We start from the raw sequence: 17,960 nt of genomic DNA on the forward strand, positions 1-17,960 counted from the left end.
CCAAAAATTTTACAAAAAAGTGGCTAAAAGTGGTTCAATCGACCGAAAATTGGTGTCAAATTGTAGATAATCTTGCGCTAGTTACGATTCTGATATCGCCGCCACAATATCTCTTCCAATAAAGACGAAAAGTGAATTCAAAATTTCCAAAAATTTTCCAAAAAACTGGTTAAAATTGGTTCAATCGACCGAAAATTGGTGTGAAATTGTAGATAATCTTCCGCTGGTTACGATTCTGAAATTGCCGCCACGATATCTCGTCTAATAAAGACGAAAAGTGAATTCAATATTCCCAAAAATTTTCCAAAAAAGTGGTTAAAATTGGTTCAATCGACTGAAAATTGGTGTCAAATTGTAGCTAATCTTCCGCTGGTTACGATTCTGAAATCACCGTGACGATATCTCGTCCAATAAACACGAAAAGTAAATTCAAAATTTCCGAAAATTTTCCAAAAAAAGTGGTTAAAATTGGTTCAATCGAGAGAAAATTCGTGTCAAATTGTAGATAATTTTCCGCTAGTTACAATTCTGAAATCAACGTGACGATATCTGGTGCAATATACACGCGAAGTGAATTCAAAATTTCCAAAAATTTTCCAAAAAAGTGGTTAAAATTGGTTCAATCGACAGAAGATTGGTGTCAAATTGTAGATAATCTTCCGCTAGTTATGATTCTGAAATCGCCGCCACAATATCTCCTCCAATGCAGACGAAAAGGAAATTCAAAATTTCCAAAAATTTTCCAAAAAAGTGATTAAAATTGGTTCAATCGACCGAAAATTGGTGTGAAATTATAGATAATTTTCCGCTAGTTACGATTCTGAAATCGCCGCCAAAATATCTCGTCCAATAAAGACGAAAAGTGAATTTAAAATTTCCAAAAATTTTCCAAAAAAGTGGTTAAAATGGGTTCAATCGACCGAAAATTGGTGTCAAATTGCAGATAAACATTCGCTAGTTACAATTCTGCAATCGCCATGACGATATCTGGTCCAATAAACACTAAAAGTGAATTCAAAATTTCCAAAAATTTTCCTAAAAACTGGTTAAAATTGATTTAATCGACCGAAAATTGATGTCAAATTGTAGATAATCTTCCGCTAGTTACGATTCTGAAATCGCCGCCACGATATCTTGTCCAATAAACACGCGAAGTGAATTCAAAATTTCCAAAAATTTTCCAAAAAAGTGGTTAAAATTGGTTTAATCGACCGAAAATTGGTGTCAAATTGTAGATAATCTTTCGCTAGTTACGATTTCGAAATTGCCGTGACGATATCTGGTCCAATAAGCACGAAAAATGAATTCAAAATTTACAAAAATGTTCCAAAAAAGTGGTTAAAATTGGTTCAATCCACCGAAAATTGGTGTCAAATTGTAGATAATCTTCCGCTAGTTACGATTCTGAAATCGCCGCCACGATATCTGGTCTAATAAACACGCAAAGTGAATTCAAAATTTCCAAAAATTAAAAAAACGGTTAAAATTGGTTCAATCGACCGAAAATTTGTGTCAAATTGTAAATAATCTTCCGCTAGTTACGATTCTGAAATCACCGCCACGATATCTCGTACAATAAACACGCAAAGTGAATTGAAAATTTCCCAAAATTTTCCAAAAACGTGGTTGAAATTGGTTCAATCGACCGAAAATTGGTGTGAAATTGTAGACAATCTTCGGCTGGTTACGATTCTGAAATCGGCCTGACGATATCTGGTGCAATAAACACGCAAAGTGAATTCAAGATTTCCAAAAATTTTCCAAAAAAGGGGTTAAAATTGGTTTAATCGAACGAAAATTGGTATGGAATTGTAGATAATCTTGCGGTAGTTACGATTCTGAAATCGCCGCCACGATATCTCGTCTAATAAAGACGAAAATTGAATTCAAATTTTCCAATAAATTTTCCAAAAAAGTGGTTAAAACTGGTTTAATCGACAGATAATTGGTGTGAAATTGTAGATAATCTTCCGCTAGTTACGATTCTGAAATCGCCGTGACGACATCTGGTGCAATAATCACGCAAAGTGAAATGAAATCAAAATTTCCAAAAATTTTCCAAAAAAGTGGTTAAAATTGTTTCAAGCGACCGAAAATTGGTATCAAATTTTAGATAATCTTCCGCTAGTTACGATTCTGAAATCGCCACCACAATATCTCGTCCAATAAAGACGAAAAGTGAATTCAAAATTTCCTAACATTTTCCAAAAAAGTGGTTAAAATTATTTCAATCGACCGAAAATTGGTGTCAAATTGTAGATAATCTTTGGCTAGTTGCGATTCTGAAATCGCCGCCGCGATATCTCGTCCAGTAAACACGCAAAGTATATTCAAAATTTCCAAAAATTTTCCAAAAAAGTAGGAGTAGTTAAAATTGGTTCAATCGACCGAAAATTGGTGTCAAATTGTAGATAATCTTCCGCTAGTTACGATTTTTTTTCGAATTTGGAAAGATCTGAGGGGCAGTCGGTGATTTCTTTTTGAAAGAATCTTTAGGGCTCCTGTTCTGCTCTTCTATTTTGAATAAATTTTAAAGAATCTGGGGGGCACCTGGTGTTTTGTATTTGAACAATTTTTAAGAATATCTGTTACACTCAGTGTTTTCTTTTTGAAAGAAACTTGAGGTCTCTGCTATTTTGTTTTTTTTTTTTAAACTTGAAAACATCTCGTTCTGCCCGATGTTCTATTTTTGAAAGACTGAGCCAATTACATAATAATAATTGAAAAACACGAAAAAATCAACGACTTGCTTGAATACGTTTCCGGATCAGTAACACCTAAATTTAAAATGCGGTTTGTATTCAAACGAAAAATCGGCACAACCTATTGCGCGAATAAATTTTAACCATCTCACCGATGACCCCAACCACCGAAACCTTAATATTTTCCTCAGCTTCAGCGTGCAACCGGTCTCATTGTCGCAACCATTACATCACCCGGAGAAATCCACCATATGCAAAATTTCCAATTTAATGCTTCAAGAATAGCAACGAGCCTTTATTGCCTCCATAAAACAGACAAGCAAAACAACATTCAAGTCGCATTTTTTGTTTTGCAATTTAACCGCTTTGAACGTACCCGAGCAAGAGAAAAAAAAGAATTATCCACGGAATTTTTAGGTGTGGAGCGACACTTAATTGTTTCAGTGATTGCTTCCAATTTGAACGTCCTTACCGGTACTGACACACCAGAACGACGGTTCGCGTTTCTCATATTTCTAATTACCGCTCGCATAATAGCTCGCATTTTCCCGTAACTTTTACTTAATTCTATCGCTGCGGTTTTATTATAATATCCATTCGACGGATTCGGATAATCGCGTTACAAGTAATGAATATAATGATCTGATTACGCAATAGTGTTTTTTCTGCGAGACGTCTTTCGCTGGTCTCGGTTCGTTCCAAATCTAATCAAATTCTACTCTTATTTTTATTTGGACGGGGTAACGAAATGTGTAATTTGAATTCAATGGAGCTTAGGTAAAGTGTAAGTGATTTGGTACGATTTCTCTAAAATTGTTGGCCGATGGGTCGTTACGACGATTTGAGGAACTGGATAGGGGTTTGAAAGGTGGAACGGCGGCGATCACTTCCTTGTAGGGTTTTGTTCTACGACAAGAAGATCAGAAAATGCAAGGAATTTCATATTAATTATGGTGTTGGTAATTAATGCGATTTTTGTGGAGTATGAGGAATTTCTTGCGATGCGAGATTGCAGTTGATCTTTTTATGTTCTTAATGTGATTTTCTTTCTACGTTTTTCGCTTTTTAATTCACTTATTTTATTCATCAAATGCAGCAATTAATGCAACATTAGACAACAACATTTTGCCATGGAAATGTTTTTATGTTTTACCTTTCTTATGAAACCGAAGTTGCTGAAGTTTATGTAGGTACAAATGAGGTTCTTTCAAATTCTTGTCTGTCCCTGAGATTCCTGAGATCCTTTAAAATTCTTTTAAAAATAAAACACCAGGTAAGCCTGAGATTCCTTTAAAATCTTTTAAAAACAAATCGCAGCTTATATCAAACCTACTTAAGTCAAGTGTTTCAAGTTCTTTCCAAACTGAAGCAGAAGTAGTCCTCAAGATTCTTATTCGAGTGCCCTTGAGATTTTTAAAAATTCTTTTAAAAACAAAACGTCAGGTGCCTCTGAGATTCTTTAAAACTTTAAAAATAAAACACCAGGAGCCTTCAAAATTCGTTGAACAAGAATTCACCGAGGACTTTTGAGATTTTTACAAATTCTTTCAAAAACACAACAGCCGCTGTCCCTGAGATTCCTGAGATTCTTTAAAATTCTTTTAAAAATAAAATACCAGGTGAGCCTGAGATTCTTTCAGTATCTTTTAAAAACAAATCGCAGCTTAAATCAAATCTACTTAAGTCAAGTGTTTCAAGTTCTTTCCTTACTTACTTACTTACTTACTTACTTTATTGACGGAAAAACATCCTTAAACAATACAAAGAAAAAATAATAAAATCACATGAGAATGTTACAATATTTTTAAAATAACTTTCCAAACTAAAGCAGAAGTGGTCCTCAAGATTCTTATTCGAGTGCCCTTGAGATTTTTAAAAATTCTTTTAAAAACAAAACGTCAGGTGCCTCTGAGATTCTTTAAAACTTTTAAAAATAAAACACCAGGAGCCTTCAAAATTCGTTGAACAAGAATTCACCGAGAACTTCTGAGATTCTTACAAATTCTTTCAAAAACACAACAGCCATTATCCCTGAGATTCCTGAGATTCTTCAAAATTCTTTCAAAAATAAAACACCAGTTGAGCCTGAGATTCTTTCAAATTCTTTTAAAATCAAATCGCAGGTTAAATCAAATCAAGTTAGGTCAGATCTTTCAAGTTCTTTTCAAACTAAAGCAGAAGGAGCTGTCAAGATTCTTATTCGAGCGTCCCTGAGATTCTTACAAATTCTTTCAAAAACAAATCAGCTGCTGCCTTGTGATTCCTGAGATTCTTTAAAACTTTCAAAAATAAAACAGTAGAAACCCTCATGATTCATTGAACAAGAAATCACCGAGCCCCTCGGAGATTCTTACAAGTTCTTTCAAAAACAAAACAGTGACTGCCCCTGAGATTCCTGAGATTCTGTAAAACTTTCAAAAATAAAACACCAGTTGAGCCTGAGATTTTTCAAATTCTTTTAAAAACAAATCACAGGTTAAATCAAATCAAGTTAAGTCAGACCTTTCACGCTATTTCCAAACTAAAGCAGAAGGAGCTGTCAAGATTCTTATTCGAGCGCCCCTGAGATTCTTACAAATTCTTTCAAAAACAAATCAGTGGCAGTCTTGAGATTCCTGAGATTCTTTAAAACTTTCAAAAATAAAACAGCAGAAGCCCTCATGATTCGTTAAACAAGAAATTACCGAGCCCCTCTGAGATTCTTACAAATGCTTTCAAAAAAAAAACAGTGACTACCCCTGAAATTCCTGAGATTCTTTAAAACTTTCAAAAATTAAACACCAGTTGAGCCTGAAATTTTTCAAATTCTTTTAAGAATAAATCGCCGATTAAATCAAATCAAGTTAGGTCAGGTCTTTCAAATTCTTTCCAAACTAAAGCAGAAGGAGCTGTCAAGATTCTTATTCGAGAGTCCCTGAGATTCTTAGAAATTCTTTCAAAAACAAATCAGTGGCTGCCTTGAGATTCCTGAGATTCTTTAAAACTTTCAAAAATAAAACAGTAGAAGCCCTCATGATTCGTTAAACAAGAAATTACCGAGCCCCTCTGAGATTCTTACAAATGCTTTCAAAAAAAAAAACAGTGACTACCCCTGAAATTCCTGAGATTCTTTAAAACTTTCAAAAATTAAACACCAGTTGAGCCTGAAATTTTTCAAATTCTTTTAAGAATAAATCGCCGATTAAATCAAATCAAGTTAGGTCAGGTCTTTCAAATTCTTTCCAAACTAAAGCAGAAGGAGCTGTCAAGATTCTTATTCGAGAGTCCCTGAGATTCTTAGAAATTCTTTCAAAAACAAATCAGTGGCTGCCTTGAGATTCCTGAGATTCTTTAAAACTTTCAAAAATAAAACAGTAGAAGCCCTCATGATTCGTTAAACAAGAAATTACCGAGCCCCTCTGAGATTCTTACAAATGCTTTCAAAAACAAAACAGTGACTGCCCCTGAGATTCCTGAGATTCTTTAAAACTTTCAAAAAATAAACACCAGTTGAGCCTGAGATTCTTTCAAATCCTTTTAAGAATAAATCGCCGATTAAATCAAATCAAGTTGGGTCAGATCTTTCAAGTTCTCTCCAAACTAAAGTAGAAGGAGCTGTCAAGATTCTTATTCTAGTGCCCCTGAGATTCTTACAAATTCTTTCAAAAACAAATCAGTGGTTGTCTTGAGTTTCCTGAGATTCTTTAAAACTTTCAAAGATAAAGCAGCAGAAGCCCTCATGATTCGTTAAACAAGAAATCACCGAGCCCCTCTGAGATTCTTACAAATACTTTCAAACACAAAACAGTGACTGCCCCTGAGATTCCTGAGATTTTTTAAAACTTTCAAAAATAAAGCAGCAGAAACCCTCATGGTTCATTGAACAAGAAATCACCGAGCCCCTCTGAGATTCTTACAAGTTCTTTCAAAAACAAAACAGTGACTGAATCTGAGATTCCTGAGATTCTTTAAAACTCTCAAAAATAAAACACCAGTTGAGCCTGAGATTCTTTCAAATTCTTTTAAAAACAAATCGCAGGTTAAATAAAATCAAGTTAGGTCAGGTCTTTCAAATTCTTTCCAAACTAAAGCAGAAGGAGCTGTCAAGATTCTTATTCGAGCGTCCCTGAGATTCTTACAAATTCTTTCAAAAACAAATCAGTGGCTGCCGTGAGATTCCTGAGATTCTTTAAAACTTTCAAAAATAAAGCAGCAGAAACCCTCATGGTTCATTGAACAAGAAATCACCGAGCCCCTCTGAGATTCTTACAAGTTCTTTCAAAAACAAAACAGTGACCGAATCTGAGATTCCTGAGATTCTTTAAAACTTTCAAAAATAAAACACCAGTTGAGCCTGAGATTCTTTCAAATTCTATTAAAAACAAATCGCAGGTTAAATAAAATCAAGCTAGATCAGCTCTTTCAAGTTCTTTCCAAACTAATGTAGAAGGAGCCCTCCAGATTCTTATTCGAGTGCCCCTGAGATTCTTACAAATTCTTTAAAAAACAAATCAGTGGCTGCCTTGAGATTCCTGAGATTCTTTAAAACTTTCAAAAATAAAGCAGCAGAAACCCTCATGATTCATTGAACAAGAAATCACGGAGCCCCTCTGAGATTCTTACAAGTTCTTTCAAAAACAAAACAGTGACTTCCCCTCAGATTCCTGGGATTCTGTAAAACTTTCAAAAATAAAACACCAGTTGGGCCTGAGATTCTTTCAAATTCTTTTAAGAATAAATCGCCGATTAACTCAAATCAAGTTAGGTCAGGTCTTTCAAATTCTTTCCAAACTAAAGCAGAAGGAGCTGTCAAGATTCTTATTCGAGCGTCCCTGAGATTCTTACAAATTCTTTCAAAAACAAATCAGTGGCTGCCGTGAGATTCCTGAGATTCTTTAAAACTTTCAAAAATAAAGCAGCAGAAACCATCATGATTCATTGAACAAGAAATCACCGAGCCCCTCTGAGATTCTTACAACTTCTTTCAAAAACAAAACAGTGACTGCCCCTGAGATTCCAGAGATTCTTTAAAACTTTCAAAAATTAAACACCAGTTGAGCCTGAGAATATTTCAAATTCTTTTAAAAATAAATCGCAGATTAAATCAAACCAAGTTGGGTCAGATCTTTCAAGTTCTCTCCAAACTAAAGTAGAAGGAGCTGTCAAGATTCTTATTCGAGCGTCCCTAAGATTCTTACAAATTCTTTCAAAAACAAATCAGTGGCTGCCTTGAGATTCCTGAGATTCTTTATAACTTTCAGAAATAAATCAGCAGAAATCCTCATGATTTGTTGAACAAGAAATCACCGAGCCCCTCTGAGATTCTTACAAATTCTTTCAAAAACAAAACAGTGACTGTCCCTGAGATTTCTGAGATTCTTTAAAACTTTCAAAAATTAAACACCAGTTGAGCCTGAGATTCTTTCAAATTCTTTTAAGAATAAATCGCCGATTAAATCAAATCAAGTTGGGTCAAATCTTTCAAGTTCTCTCCAAACTAAAGTAGAAGGAGCTGTCAAGATTCTTTTTCGAGCGTCCTTGAGATTCTTACAAATTCTCTCAAAAACAAATCAGTTTCTGTCTTGAGATTCCTTAGATTCTTTAAAACTTTCAAAAATAAAGGAGCAAAAACCCTCATGATTCATTGAACAAGAAATCACCGAGCCCCTCTGAGATTCTTACAAATTCTTTCAGAAGCAAAACAGTGACTGCCCCTGAGATTCCTGAGATTCTTTAAAACTTTCAAAAATAAAACACTAGTTGAGCCTGAGATTATTTCAAATTCTTTTAAAAACAAATCACAGGTTAAATCAAATCAAGTTAAGTCAGATCTTTCAGGTTCTTTCCAAACTAAAGCAGAAGGAGCTGTCAAGATTCTTATTCGAGCGTCCCTGAGATTCATACAAATTCTTTCAAAAACAAATCAATGGCTGTCCTGAGATTCCTGACATTCTTTAAAACTTTCAAAACTAAAACAGTACAAGCCCTCATGATTCGTTAAACAAGAAATCACCGAGCCCCTCTGAGATTCTTACAAATGCTTTCAAAAACAAAACAGTGACTGCCCCTGAGATTGCTGAGATTCTTTAAAACTTTCAAAAATTAAACACCAGTTGAGCCTGAGATTCTTTCAAATTCTTTTAAAAACAAATCACAGGTTAAATAAAATCAAGCTAGGTCAGCTCTTTCAAGTTTTTTCCAAACTAAAGTAAAAGGAGCCCTCCAGATTCTTATTTGAGTGCCCCTGAGATTCTTACAAATTTTTTCAAAAACAAAACAGTGGCTGTCCTGAAATTCCTGAGATTCTTTAAAACTTTCAAAAATAAAGCAGCAGAAGCCCTCATGATTCGTTGAACAAGAAATCATCGAGCCCCTCTGAGATTCTTACAAATTCTTTCAAAAACAAATCAGTTTCTGTCTTGAGATTCCTGAGATTCTTTAAAACTTTCAAAAATAAAACAGTAGAAGCCCTCATGATTCGTTAAACAAGAAATTACCGAGCCCCTCTGAGATTCTTACAAATGCTTTCAAAAAAAAAACAGTGACTACCCCTCAGATTCCTGAGATTCTTTAAAACTTTCAAAAATAAAACACCAGTTGAGCCTGAGATTATTTCAAATTCTTTTAAAAATAAATCGCAGATTAAATCAAATCAAGTTAGGTCAGGTCTTTCAAATTCTTTCCAAACTAAAGCAGAAGGAGCTGTCAAGATTCTTATTCGAGCGTCCCTGAGATTCTTACAAATTCTTTCAAAAACAAATCAGTTTCTGTCTTGAGATTCCTTAGATTCTTTAAAACTTTCAAAAATAAAGCAGCAGAAACCCTCATGATTCATTGAACAAGAAATCACCGAGCCCTTCTGAGATTCTTACAAATTCTTTCAGAAGCAAAACAGTGACTGCCCCTGAGATTCCTGAGATTCTTTAAAACTTTCAAAAATAAAACATTAGTTGAGCCTGAGATTATTTCAAATTCTTTTAAAAATAAATCGCAGATTAAATCAAATCAAGTTGGGTCAGATCTTTCAAGTTCTCTCCAAACTAAAGTAGAAGGAGCTGTCAAGATTCTTTTTCGAGCGTCCCTGAGATTCTTACAAATTCTTTCAAAAACAAAACAGTGGCTGTCTTGAGATTCCTGAGATTCTTTAAAACTTTCAAAAATAAAGCAGCAGAAACCCTCATGATTCATTGAACAAGAAATCACCGAGCCCCTCTGAGATTCGTACAAGTTCTTTCAAAAACAAAACAGTGACTGCCCCTGAGATTCCTGAGATTCTTTAAAACTTTCAAAAATAAAACACCAGTTGAGCCTGAGATTATTTCAAATTCTTTTAAAAATAAATCGCAGATTAAATCAAATCAAGTTAGGTCAGGTCTTTCAAATTCTTTCCAAACTAAAGCAGAAGGAACTGTCAAGATTCTTATTCGAGCGTCCCTGAGATTCTTACAAATTCTTTCAAAAACAAATCAGTTTCTGTCTTGAGATTCCTTAGATTCTTTAAAACTTTCAAAAATAAAGCAGCAGAAACCCTCATAATTCATTGAACAAGAAATCACCGAGCCCCTCTGAGATTCTTACAAGTTCTTTCAAAAACAAAACAGTGACTGCCCCTGAGATTCCTGAGATTCTTTAAAACTTTCAAAAATAAAACACCAGTTGAGCCTGAGATTCTTTCAAATTCTTTTAAAAACAAATCGCAGGTTAAATAAAATCAAGCTAAGTCAGTTCTTTCAAGTTCTTTCCAAACTAAAGTAGAAGGAGCCCTCCAGATCCTTATTCGAGTGCCCCTGAGATTCTTACAAATTCTTTCAAAAACAAATCAGTGGCTGTCCTGAGATTCCTGAGATTCTTTAAAACTTTCAAAAATAAAACAGCAAAAGCCCTCATGATTCGTTGAACAATAAATCACCGAGCCCCTCTGAGATTCTTACAAGTTCTTTCAAAAACAAAACAGTGACTGCCCCTGAGATGCCTGAAATTCTTTAAAACTTTCAAAAATAAAACACCAGTTGAGCCTGAGATTCTTTCAAATTCTTTTAAAAACAAATCGAAGATTAAATAAAATCAAGCTAGGTCAGTTCTTTCCAAACTAAAGTAAAAGGAGCCCTCCAGATCCTTATTTGAGTGCCCCTGAGATTCTTACAAATTCTTTAAAAAACAAATCAGTGGCTGTCCTGAGATTCCTGAGATTCTTTAAAACTTTCAAAAATAAAACAGCAAAAGCCCTCATGATTCGTTGAACAATAAATCACCGCGCCCCTCTGAGATTCTTATAAGTTCTTTCAAAAACAAAACAGTGACGGCCTCTGAGATTCCTGAGATTCTTTAAAACTTTCAAAAATAAAACACCAGTTGAGCCTGAGATTCTTTCAAATTCTTTTAAAAACAAATCGCAGGTTAAATAAAATCAAGCTAAGTCAGTTCTTTCAAGTTCTTTCCAAACTAAAGTAGAAGGAGCCCTCCAGATCCTTATTCGAGTGCCCCTGAGATTCTTACAAATTCTTTCAAAAACAAATCAGTGGCTGTCCTGAGATTCCTGAGATTCTTTAAAACTTTCAAAAATAAAACAGCAAAAGCCCTCATGATTCGTTGAACAATAAATCACCGAGCCCCTCTGAGATTCTTACAAGTTCTTTCAAAAACAAAACAGTGACTGCCCCTGAGATTCCTGAAATTCTTTAAAACTTTCAAAAATAAAACACCAGTTGAGCCTGAGATTCTTTCAAATTCTTTTAAAAACAAATCGAAGATTAAATAAAATCAAGCTAGGTCAGTTCTTTCCAAACTAAAGTAGAAGGAGCTCTCCAGATCCTTATTTGAGTGCCCCTGAGATTCTTACAAATTCTTTCAAAAACAAATCAGTGGCTGTCCTGAGATTCCTGAGATTCTTTAAAACTTTCAAAAATAAAACAGCAAAAGCCCTCATGATTCGTTGAACAATAAATCACCGAGCCCCTCTGAGATTCTTACAAGTTCTTTCAAAAACAAAACAGTGACTGCCCCTGAGATTCCTGAAATTCTTTAAAACTTTCAAAAATAAAACACCAGTTGAGCCTGAGATTCTTTCAAATTCTTTTAAAAACAAATCGAAGATTAAATAAAATCAAGCTAGGTCAGTTCTTTCCAAACTAAAGTAGAAGGAGCCCTCCAGATCCTTATTTGAGTGCCCCTGAGATTCTTACAAATTCTTTCAAAAACAAATCAGTGGCTGTCCTGAGATTCCTGAGATTCTTTAAAACTTTCAAAAATAAAACAGCAAAAGCCCTCATGATTCGTTGAACAATAAATCACCGCGCCCCTCTGAGATTCTTATAAGTTCTTTCAAAAACAAAACAGTGACGGCCTCTGAGATTCCTGAGATTCTTTAAAACTTTCAAAAATAAAACACCAGTTGAGCCTGAGATTCTTTCAAATTCTTTTAAAAACAAATCGCAGGTTAAATAAAATCAAGCTAAGTCAGTTCTTTCAAGTTCTTTCCAAACTAAAGTAGAAGGAGCCCTCCAGATCCTTATTCGAGTGCCCCTGAGATTCTTACAAATTCTTTCAAAAACAAATCAGTGGCTGTCCTGAGATTCCTGAGATTCTTTAAAACTTTCAAAAATAAAACAGCAAAAGCCCTCATGATTCGTTGAACAATAAATCACCGAGCCCCTCTGAGATTCTTACAAGTTCTTTCAAAAACAAAAGAGTGACTGCCCCTGAGATTCCTGAAATTCTTTAAAACTTTCAAAAATAAAACACCAGTTGAGCCTGAGATTCTTTCAAATTCTTTTAAAAACAAATCGAAGATTAAATAAAATCAAGCTAGGTCAGTTCTTTCCAAACTAAAGTAGAAGGAGCCCTCCAGATCCTTATTTGAGTGCCCCTGAGATTCTTACAAATTCTTTCAAAAACAAATCAGTGGCTGTCCTGAGATTCCTGAGATTCTTTAAAACTTTCAAAAATAAAACAGCAAAAGCCCTCATGATTCGTTGAACAATAAATCACCGAGCCCCTCTGAGATTCTTACAAGTTCTTTCAAAAACAAAACAGTGACTGCCCCTGAGATTCCTGAAATTCTTTAAAACTTTCAAAAATAAAACACCAGTTGAGCCTGAGATTCTTTCAAATTCTTTTAAAAACAAATCGAAGATTAAATAAAATCAAGCTAGGTCAGTTCTTTCCAAACTAAAGTAGAAGGAGCCCTCCAGATCCTTATTTGAGTGCCCCTGAGATTCTTACAAATTCTTTCAAAAACAAAACAGTGGCTGTCGTGAGATTCCTGAGATTCTTTAAAACTTTCAAAAATAAAACAGCAAAAGCCATCATGATTCGTTGAACAATAAATCACCGAGCCCCTCTGAGATTCTTACAAGTTCTTTCAAAAACAAAAGAGTGACTGCCCCTGAGATTCCTGAAATTCTTTAAAACTTTCAAAAATAAAACACCAGTTGAGCCTGAGATTCTTTCAAATTCTTTTAAAAACAAACCGAAGATTAAATAAAATCAAGCTAGGTCAGTTCTTTCCAAACTAAAGTAGAAGGAGCCCTCCAGATCCTTATTTGAGTGCCCCTGAGATTCTTACAAATTCTTTCAAAAACAAATCAGTGGCTGTCTTGAGATTCCTGAGATTCTTTAAAACTTTCAAAAATAAAACAGTAGAAGCCCTCATGATTCGTTAAACAAGAAATTAGCGAGCCCCTCTGAGATTCTTACAAATGCTTTCAAAAAAAAAACAGTGACTACCCCTGAAATTCCTGAGATTCTTTAAAACTTTCAAAAATTAAACACCAGTTGAGCCTGAGATTCTTTCAAATTCTTTTAAGAATAAATCTCCGATTAAATCAAATCAAGTTAGGTCAGGTCATTCAAATTCTTTCCAAACTAAAGCAGAAGGAGCTGTCAAGGTTCTTATTCGAGCGTCCCTGAGATTCTTACAAATTCTTTCAAAAACAAATCAGTGGCTGTCTTGAGATTCCTGAGATTCTTTAAAACTTTCAAAAATAAAACAGTAGAAGCCCTCATGATTCGTTAAACAAGAAATCACCGAGCCCCTCCGAGATTCTTACAAGTTCTTTCAAAAACAAAACAGTGACCGCCCCTGAGATTCCTGAGATTCTTTAAAACATTCAAAAATAAAACACCAGGTGAGCTTGAGATTCTTTCAAATTCTTTTAAAAACAAATCGCAGATTAAATCAAATCAAGTTGGGTCAGATCTTTCAAGTTCTTTCCAAACTAAAGTAGAAGGAGCTGTCAAGATTCTTATTCGAGCGTCCCTGAGATTCTTACAAATTCTTTCAAAAACAAATCAGTGGCTGTCTTGAGATTCCTGAGATTCTTTAAAACTTTCAAAAATAAAGCAGCAGAAATCCTCATGATTCATTGAACACGAAATCACCGAGCCCCTCTGAGATTCTTACAAGTTCTTTCAAAAACAAAAGAGTGACTGCCCCTGAGATTCCTGAAATTCTTTAAAACTTTCAAAAATAAAACACCAGTTGAGCCTGAGATTCTTTCAAATTCTTTTAAAAACAAATCGAAGATTAAATAAAATCAAGCTAGGTCAGTTCTTTCCAAACTAAAGTAGAAGGAGCCCTCCAGATCCTTATTTGAGTGCCCCTGAGATTCTTACAAATTCTTTCAAAAACAAATCAGTGGCTGTCCTGAGATTCCTGAGATTCTTTAAAACTTTCAAAAATAAAACAGCAAAAGCCCTCATGATTCGTTGAACAATAAATCACCGAGCCCCTCTGAGATTCTTACAAGTTCTTTCAAAAACAAAAGAGTGACTGCCCCTGAGATTCCTGAAATTCTTTAAAACTTTCAAAAATAAAACACCAGTTGAGCCTGAGATTCTTTCAAATTCTTTTAAAAACAAATCGAAGATTAAATAAAATCAAGCTAGGTCAGTTCTTTCCAAACTAAAGTAGAAGGAGCCCTCCAGATCCTTATTTGAGTGCCCCTGAGATTCTTACAAATTCTTTCAAAAACAAATCAGTGGCTGTCCTGAGATTCCTGAGATTCTTTAAAACTTTCAAAAATAAAACAGCAAAAGCCCTCATGATTCGTTGAACAATAAATCACCGAGCCCCTCTGAGATTCTTACAAGTTCTTTCAAAAACAAAAGAGTGACTGCCCCTGAGATTCCTGAAATTCTTTAAAACTTTCAAAAATAAAACACCAGTTGAGCCTGAGATTCTTTCAAATTCTTTTAAAAACAAATCGAAGATTAAATAAAATCAAGCTAGGTCAGTTCTTTCCAAACTAAAGTAGAAGGAGCCCTCCAGATCCTTATTTGAGTGCCCCTGAGATTCTTACAAATTCTTTCAAAAACAAATCAGTGGCTGTCCTGAGATTCCTGAGATTCTTTAAAACTTTCAAAAATAAAACAGCAAAAGCCCTCATGATTCGTTGAACAATAAATCACCGAGCCCCTCTGAGATTCTTACAAGTTCTTTCAAAAACAAAACAGTGACTGCCCCTGAGATTCCTGAAATTCTTTAAAACTTTCAAAAATAAAACACCAGTTGAGCCTGAGATTCTTTCAAATTCTTTTAAAAACAAATCGAAGATTAAATAAAATCAAGCTAGGTCAGTTCTTTCCAAACTAAAGTAGAAGGAGCCCTCCAGATCCTTATTTGAGTGCCCCTGAGATTCTTACAAATTCTTTCAAAAACAAAACAGTGGCTGTCGTGAGATTCCTGAGATTCTTTAAAACTTTCAAAAATAAAACAGCAAAAGCCATCATGATTCGTTGAACAATAAATCACCGAGCCCCTCTGAGATTCTTACAAGTTCTTTCAAAAACAAAAGAGTGACTGCCCCTGAGATTCCTGAAATTCTTTAAAACTTTCAAAAATAAAACACCAGTTGAGCCTGAGATTCTTTCAAATTCTTTTAAAAACAAACCGAAGATTAAATAAAATCAAGCTAGGTCAGTTCTTTCCAAACTAAAGTAGAAGGAGCCCTCCAGATCCTTATTTGAGTGCCCCTGAGATTCTTACAAATTCTTTCAAAAACAAATCAGTGGCTGTCTTGAGATTCCTGAGATTCTTTAAAACTTTCAAAAATAAAACAGTAGAAGCCCTCATGATTCGTTAAACAAGAAATTAGCGAGCCCCTCTGAGATTCTTACAAATGCTTTCAAAAAAAAAACAGTGACTACCCCTGAAATTCCTGAGATTCTTTAAAACTTTCAAAAATTAAACACCAGTTGAGCCTGAGATTCTTTCAAATTCTTTTAAGAATAAATCTCCGATTAAATCAAATCAAGTTAGGTCAGGTCATTCAAATTCTTTCCAAACTAAAGCAGAAGGAGCTGTCAAGGTTCTTATTCGAGCGTCCCTGAGATTCTTACAAATTCTTTCAAAAACAAATCAGTGGCTGTCTTGAGATTCCTGAGATTCTTTAAAACTTTCAAAAATAAAACAGTAGAAGCCCTCATGATTCGTTAAACAAGAAATCACCGAGCCCCTCCGAGATTCTTACAAGTTCTTTCAAAAACAAAACAGTGACCGCCCCTGAGATTCCTGAGATTCTTTAAAACATTCAAAAATAAAACACCAGGTGAGCTTGAGATTCTTTCAAATTCTTTTAAAAACAAATCGCAGATTAAATCAAATCAAGTTGGGTCAGATCTTTCAAGTTCTTTCCAAACTAAAGTAGAAGGAGCTGTCAAGATTCTTATTCGAGCGTCCCTGAGATTCTTACAAATTCTTTCAAAAACAAATCAGTGGCTGTCTTGAGATTCCTGAGATTCTTTAAAACTTTCAAAAATAAAGCAGCAGAAATCCTCATGATTCATTGAACACGAAATCACCGAGCCCCTCTGAGATTCTTACAAGTTCTTTCAAAAATAAAACAGTAACTGCCCCTGAGATTCTTTAAAACTTTCAAAAATAAAACACCAGATGAGCCTGAGATTCATTCAAATTTTTTTAAAAACAAATCGCAGGTTAAATCAAATCAAGTTAGGTTAGGTCTTTCAAATTCTTTCCAAACTAAACCAGAAAGAACCCTCAAGATTCTTATATGAGTGCCTCTGAGATTCTTACAGATTCTTTCAAAAACAAAACAGATGCTGATTCTTTAAGATTCTGTCAAAATTTTCAAGAAGAAATTGATTTACTTTATTATTATATGAATTTTCAAGGCAAAAGTGATGAGCTAACCGTAGACAAAATTTTTCTGCGTACAGTTAAAAAAATCTTTTCTTTTTACAACGTCTGCTCCAAATCGAAATTCGCAATGACCAATTCACGGCACGATTTTCCAAACCCTCCTTTTCTTGGCGTTTTGTAAAACGAATACAAAGTGTTGGTTATCGCTACACCTTTAGTTAACACATTAATTACTATTTATACAGTTAATACGATCAAAATTAACATACAAATTCTTCCAAGCAATAAAGATAAATTTTCTGAATTTCATTAACACATGCAAACTGCTTGAAAACATGAACACGATCGCCACTTTCCATATTCATAATAGTAAACAAAACGCTATTCTCTGCTCTTACTCGACACAAATAAATGAATTTTGCTCAAACGGTGCCACTCAACAATCTTTACGACACCGTCTCCATTACGAAACAACCTGTCAAACCAAATCAGCACCACATCACCCAGATACCCATATACACCCATAAATTTTAACGACCCAGCGTATCATCAAGGCGCGATTAACCTCGCCGAGAAAAAAATCCCCATTCTATCCTTCGCGTGCTTTTGCCTCGCATTAATCAAGTGGGATGAGAAAGCGCCACAGGTGTGTGGAATTCGCCCCGAACAGCCCCCATTTTTCGCAAAACAGCAATTCCACTGCACGTTGCAGAAACCAGAGCCCGCAAATTCAATCCGCGGTTTCTAATTAGCGCGATTTGCATATTGTACTGTCACTCTCGTGGATTCGGGGAGTGTCCACCATTCCTCGCACGTGTGTGTACAGTCACGTGCGCGTACCAACATTCCGCCGCAAAAACCCACCGAATTACCATACTGCCATCCGTTCAATTATTATTAATTATTATCATAACGACTTTCACTGCGTTTGATTAATAAACGTGCACTAGTTGGAGCGGAATTATGAAACTGGAAAGTGCCAAATTGCGGTGGGTTGTGGAAAAACGTAGCCGCTATCGGGATGAATAAAATATAAGGTACGGTTACCTCGAAACACATATACATAATGGAATCGGCGCGGAATGAGAATCAACTTGTTCTTCTTTCGTGTTTATTAATGAAAAAATTGGAGAAAGTTGAAGGAAACAGGTTTTCGGATGGTGGGCATAATTTCACTT

This window comes from Zophobas morio, unplaced genomic scaffold (assembly GCF_036711695.1).
Source record: "Zophobas morio isolate AGI-343-1 ecotype UQ-CSIRO unplaced genomic scaffold, CSIRO_AGI_Zmor_V1 ptg000021l, whole genome shotgun sequence".
Lineage (NCBI taxonomy): Eukaryota > Metazoa > Arthropoda > Insecta > Coleoptera > Tenebrionidae > Zophobas > Zophobas morio.